The sequence below is a fragment of the Mandrillus leucophaeus genome, unplaced genomic scaffold, assembly GCF_000951045.1.
Source record: "Mandrillus leucophaeus isolate KB7577 unplaced genomic scaffold, Mleu.le_1.0 Scaffold322, whole genome shotgun sequence".
Classification (NCBI taxonomy): Eukaryota; Metazoa; Chordata; class Mammalia; order Primates; family Cercopithecidae; genus Mandrillus; species Mandrillus leucophaeus.
Window position 1 is genome coordinate 3,549,755 of NW_012103388.1, and position 6,322 is coordinate 3,556,076.

Here is a 6,322-nt window from a genome sequence, read left to right on the forward strand (position 1 = left end):
AGGTGACCCGCCTGCCTCGGCCTCTCAAAGTTCTGGGATTACAGACGTGAGCCACCGCGCCCGGCCGACACAGTCTTTAAATGTGTTAATACCTTTATCAGTCTAAGTTCAAGTCTCAGAAACCTTTTCTTTCTTTATTCCAACTTTGATCCAATTTCTCTTATTTCCAAAATTTGATTCTTGGGTTTTGGTGCCGATGTTGGCAGTGCCAGATGGGGGCAGGGCAGGATGGGAGGCAGGCATCTCAATGGAGGTCAAGAAGTCTGAGATAACTTCCGTTTTTTGATTGGTTGACTGGGTGGAAGGCGGTGCCTGGAGATCTGGTTTGAGGGGAAGATGATAGAATTAATTTTGTATTATTCATGTCACAATTAGGTTGTTTATGGAACACAGCAGCTATCAAAAACTGTAAATGCACATTTATTTGCCTATCTGTTTGTTTTTTTTTCCCCTCGCAGGAGAGCAGGAATTGTGTTCACTATTGTAAACCAGTGCCTCGCATGGTGGCTGGCATATAGTAGGCACTCAATACATATTTGCAAATGAACAAACTGTATGGATGCTGTTTGAAAGTGGCCAATAGGCAGTATAGAGTTTATGAGAAAAAATAGGGGCTGAAAATAAAAATTTAGTAGCCATCATCATAACTACCATTTATTAAATGCTTACTATGTGTTTAAACATTTCAAATACATTAGCTCATTAGGTTCTACTTTTTGTTTTGCTTTGTTTTCGTGATAGGGTCTCCCTCTGTCACCCAAGCTGAGTGACAGCTCACTGCAACCTGGAACTCATGGGCTTATGTGATCCTCCCACCTCAGCCTCCTGAATAGCTGGAAGTAAAGGCACATGCCGCCACACCTGGCTGACTTTTAAATTTTTGGTAGAGATGCGGTCTCGCTATGTTGCTCAGGCTGGTCTTGAACTCCTGGGCTGAGGTGATCCTCCTATCTTGGTCTTCCAAAGTGCTGGGATTACAGGCATGAGCCACCACTCCTGGCCAATTCTTAAAATAATTATGGTGGATATTGTTATTTCTATATCAGAAAGCTGAAAGCTGGAGAGCCTGATGTAACACAGAATGAATTATGTGGTTTATAATGGCTGTGGACGTAATTTTTTCTTGTTGTTTGTTTGTTTGTTTGTTTGTTTTTGAGAGAGAGTCTTACTCTGTCGCCCATGCTGGAGTGCAATGGTGCAATCTCGGCTCACTGCAACCTCCGCCTCCCAGGTTCATGTGATTCATCTGCCTCAGCCTCCTGAGTAGCTGGGATTACAGGCGCGTGCCACCACGCCCCGCAAATTTTTTTATTTTTAGTAGAGGCGAGGTTTCACCATGTTGGCCAGGCTTGTCTTGAACTCCTGACCTCAGGTGATCTGCCCACCTCAGCCTCTCAAAATTCTGGGATTACAGGCATGAGCCACCGCACCTAGCTGGGCATAATTTTAAAAGGAGCTGGTTGTTAGGAGGAATGTAGGGAGTTAGGGACAGGAGATTTTGATGCACTGGAGTAAAGAAATTCAGTGGGAGAAAGGACACATGGAGCTAAAGAATTAAGTTGGTGTGGATATGGAGAAATGGAAACCCTGATACATGGCTTGTAGGAATGTGAAATGGTGCTCTGCTGTAGAAAACAGCTTGGCAGTTCCTCGAAAAGTTAAACATAGAATTATCATATAACCCAGAAATCCTATTCATAGGTATATACCCCAAAGAACTGAAAACAGACAACCAAATACTTGTATGTGAATGTTTACAAAACCATTATTCATGGTAGCCAAAAGATAGAAACAAACCAAATGTCCATTAGTGGATAAATGGGCAAAATATGATATATACAAGCAATGGAATATTATTCAGTCATAGAAAGGAAAAGTTATGGGTTGATTTTGTGTCCCCACAAAATTCATATTTGAAGTCCTAACTCCCAGTACCTCAGAATGTAACCATACTTGGAGATAAGGTCTTTGAACAGGTGATTATGTTAAAATAAGGCCATCAGGATGGGGCCCTAACCTAGTATGATTAGTGGCCTTATAAAAAGAGGAAGAAGCCCTAGCACCATACTCATACACACAGAGATGATCATGGGAAGAGGCAACCAGAGGGCAACCATCTGTGGGCCAAGAAGAGAGGCCTCAGAGGAACCCAACCCTGCCAGTACCTTGATCTTGAACTTCCAACCTCCAGAACTATGAGAAAATAGATGTTTGTTATGTAAGTCACCCTGTCTATGATATTGTGTTAAGGCAGTGCTAGCAAGCTAATACAGGACTGAAGTACTGATATGTGCTACAATGTGGATGAGCATTGAAAAAAACATGGTGCTGAGTGAAAGAAGTCAGACATAAAGGTCACATATTCTATGAACTCATTTATATGAAAAATCCAGAATAGGTGAATTTATAATGACAGAAAGCAGACTGGGGGTTGCTAGGGAATGAGTGGGGAGGAGATAATGGGGAGTGACTGCTTCAAGGATAAGCATAATGGGGTTTTCTTTAGGGGTGATATAGGTGGTGGTAGCACACCATTGTGAATCTGCTAAATGCTGAATTTTACACTTTAAAATGTTAATTTTATGTTATGTGAATTTCACCTCAATTTTTTAAAAAAGTGACAGAGATAGTGAGCTATTGAAGGATTTTAGAGGTAGAGGAGATGCAGGCAATTCTGAGGTCAGAGGAAGCCATAATGAAGAGGTGGTGAGGTGAGGTTGGGAAGCTTAACGGATCAGGATAAAAATGTCAGTGTATTGGACGGGTGATATGTGCGGACCCTAAAACTACCCAGCAAGATGGCGGACTTGAGGTAGAGTGGAAGAGAATGTACCATTGCCACAGTCTTCAGAAAATATGCAGATTGCACCCAAGAGATTGGCAGATGATGCTGTTAAGGAAATTTAGAGGTCATGATAATGGAATGTTTAGAGACTTGAGAGACCTGACAACCAAGGGGCCAGGAATAACATTTTGGGAGCTGCGATGTGGAGAGTAAGGAATGCTGCCCTGCCCTGGAGGGAAATGAACAGTTCCAGAAGACACTCAGGTTTTAAATGAGGCAAGGACATAGGGAGGGCAGGCTGTAAGGACAAGGGAAGTTGATTAATCCCTTGTTATGGAACGGGTTCCCATGGGTTTTGTGGTTTAACAATTTTAATGGTTGCTTGTTGACAGTTAAGGTACATACCTGATGCCACCAACTATGTACTCCTTAAAAAGGAAGATAGAAGGACATGCACAATACTTACAAATTCTACATTTACAAATGTTGCTAACAGGAAAAAATGTGGTTTACCAATAACAGCATTTAGTCCTATGTGATTTAATAGTGAGTCCTTCAATGGGGAAATGGCGATTTTGCTGTCAGGCAGAGTAAGCACAATGTTTAGAGGCTTTGGCTCCAGCTCCTACTCCCTGTCTTCTCTGCTGATGAACTCACTGGTTCTCTCTTTTTTTTTTTGAGATGGAGTCTTGCTCTGTTGCCCAGGCTGGAGTGTGGTGGCACGATCTCGGCTCACTGCAAGCTCTGCCTCCCAGGTTCACACCATTCTCTTGCCTCAGCCTCCCGAGTAGCTGGGACTACAGGCACCCACCACCACGCCCGGCTAATTTTTTTTGTATTTTTTTTTTAGTACAGACGGAGTTTCACTTTATTAGCCAGGATGGTCCCAATCTCCTGACCTCGTGGTCCACCCATCTTGGCCTCCCAAAGTGCTGGGATTATAGGCGTGAGCCTCTGTGCCCGGCCAAACTCACTGGTTCTCAGCAGGAATGAAACTATTCGAGAATCTGCCCTGCCCAAACACATGAACCAGCAGATTCTTTGGTCTCTAAAGAGAATAGAAATAAGCCTCTTTAGTTTTTAATATTGAAATAAGTCTATTCTGCAAAGAGCTGTTTCAGGCAATTAACAACTATCTATTAACTACCTAGGAGCCCCCAAAGTCCTTTGGGAAAAACTAAGAACTGTGAGATTGCACTTGGAGACAGAACAATAGTCACACAATAACATTAAATCACAATACAACACTTCTGTCTCAAAGAGTGCATGACTTATTTCCAAATGACAGCTATAGACACAAAGATTTCAGGATTCATTGTGGGGTAGTGAGATCTGGAAAGGCTGCATGGCACCAAAGTAGGTCATGAAGGTTGGGGAGAAGCTGTAACACTAGTTTGGGTGGAAGAATAGCCTAAGACTAGGCATAGGGGCAGGAAAGCTCATAGTATATTTAGTGACTACTGAGTAGTTTCATAAGATTACTAGATGAAATGTTACAGATATGGCTCAGTTAGGGTCAGCTGGGACTCAGCAGTTCTTACGCCTATCTAACCCATTGCCATTTTTAATAACAAAGATTTTGTTTTGCTCCCTTTACTGTATAGCATCTTTTAAAATTGATATATAATGATCTGACTATAAGGGATAAACAAAAGGGAATTTATTTTTATTTATTTAAGACAGAGTCTTGCTGTGTCATCCAGGTTGGAGTGCAGTGGCACAATCATGGCTCACAAGAGCCTTGACCTCCTAGGCTCGAGCAATTCTCTTGCCTCAGCCTCCTGAGTAACTGGGAGGTGTGCGCCACCACACCTGGCTACATTTTTTATTTTTATGTTTTGTAGAAACGGGGTTTCACCATGTTGCCAAGGCTGGTCTCAAACTCCTAGGCTCAAGTGATCCTCCTGCGTTGGCCTCCCAAAGTCCTGAGATTACAGGTGTGAAGCACTGTGCCCGGCTTCTAGCATCATTTGTTTAAAAGTGCTGTTCTTTGTTCATTGGATTGTCTTGTCAAAAATCAGTTGGCCATAAATGTGAGGGATTTCAATTCTATTCCATTGGTCTATATGTGTATCCTTTTGCCAGTACCATACTGTCTTCAGTGTAGCTTTGTAATAATCTCTGAAATTAAGAACTGTGAATCCTTTAACTTTGTTCTTCTCTTTCAAGATTTTTAGCTATAAAGGGTCTCTTTAATTTCTGTATGAATTTTAGGGTCAGTTAATTTCTGCAGAGAAAGATAAACCAGCTACAATTCTGATTGGGACTGTATTGAATCTGTAGATCAACTTGGGGATTATTGTCATCTTAATAATATCCAGTCTTCCAATCCATAAGCATGGGATATTTTTCTGTTTAATTTTATTTATGTATTAGTTAATTCAATTGGTCTTCTTTAATGCCCTTCAAAAATATTTAATAGTTGTCAGATAATAAATTTTGCATTCATTTTGCCAATTTTTCCTAAGTATTGTTTTTTATGATATTTTAAATAAAACTGATTCCTTAGTTTTATTTTCAGATTGTGCATTGCAAGTGTATAGAAATATAATCGATTTTTGTATATTGATCTTGCATTCTACAACTTGCTGGATTCATCTACTAGTCCTAACAGTGTTTTAGTGTATTCTTTATGGTTTTCTATACATGAAATTTTGTCTTCTGTATTAGAGATAGTTTTATTTCTTCTTTTGAAATCTGGATGCCTTTTATTTATTTATTTTTTCTTGCCTTGTTGTCCTGGCTAGAGCCTCTAACACAATGTTGAATAGAAGTGACAAGGTGGTTATTCTAGTCTGGCTTCTGATCTTAGGGAGGAAAACCCTCTTTCATCATTAGCTATGATGTTAAGTTGTGGTTTTTTATAGAAGCCTTGTATGATATTGAGGAAGTTCCCTCCTATTTCTAGCTTCTGAATGTTTTTATTGTGAAGGGGTGTTGAATTTTGTCAAATGCCTTATCTATGTCTAGGTATCAGTATAATAAATTATCCTTTATTAGATATTGTGTATTGTATTAATTGATTTTTGTAGGTTAAACGAACGTTGCATTCCTGGGATAAGTCCCATTTGGCCAAGCTGTATATTCCTTTTCCATGTTGCTGAATTCCTTCTGCTAGTATTTGGTTGAGGATTTTTGCATCTCTATTCATAGGAGATATTTATATTTGCTCTGTTTTTCAAAGGCGATTTAAGGAGTTTCAAAATGTATGCTATTGCTTCTGCCATCTTTTGAGAATTCTGCATGTGTGTTATCATAAAAATTTATTATTAAAAAAAATTTGTGGGGGAAAAATCCCACGAGTCATTGTTTTATCCAAGCTTCCCTCTTTTTTCATTCAATAAACTTTTATTGAGCATTTATGAATATATTATCAAAAAATAAATTAATGGGTGGGGCGCGGTGGCTCATGCCTGTAATCTCAGCACTTTGGGAGGCCAAGGCGGGTGGATCACGAGGTTAGGAGATCGAGATCATCCTGGCTAACACGGTGAAACCTCGTCTCTACTAAAAAAAATACAAAAGAATTAGCCGGGC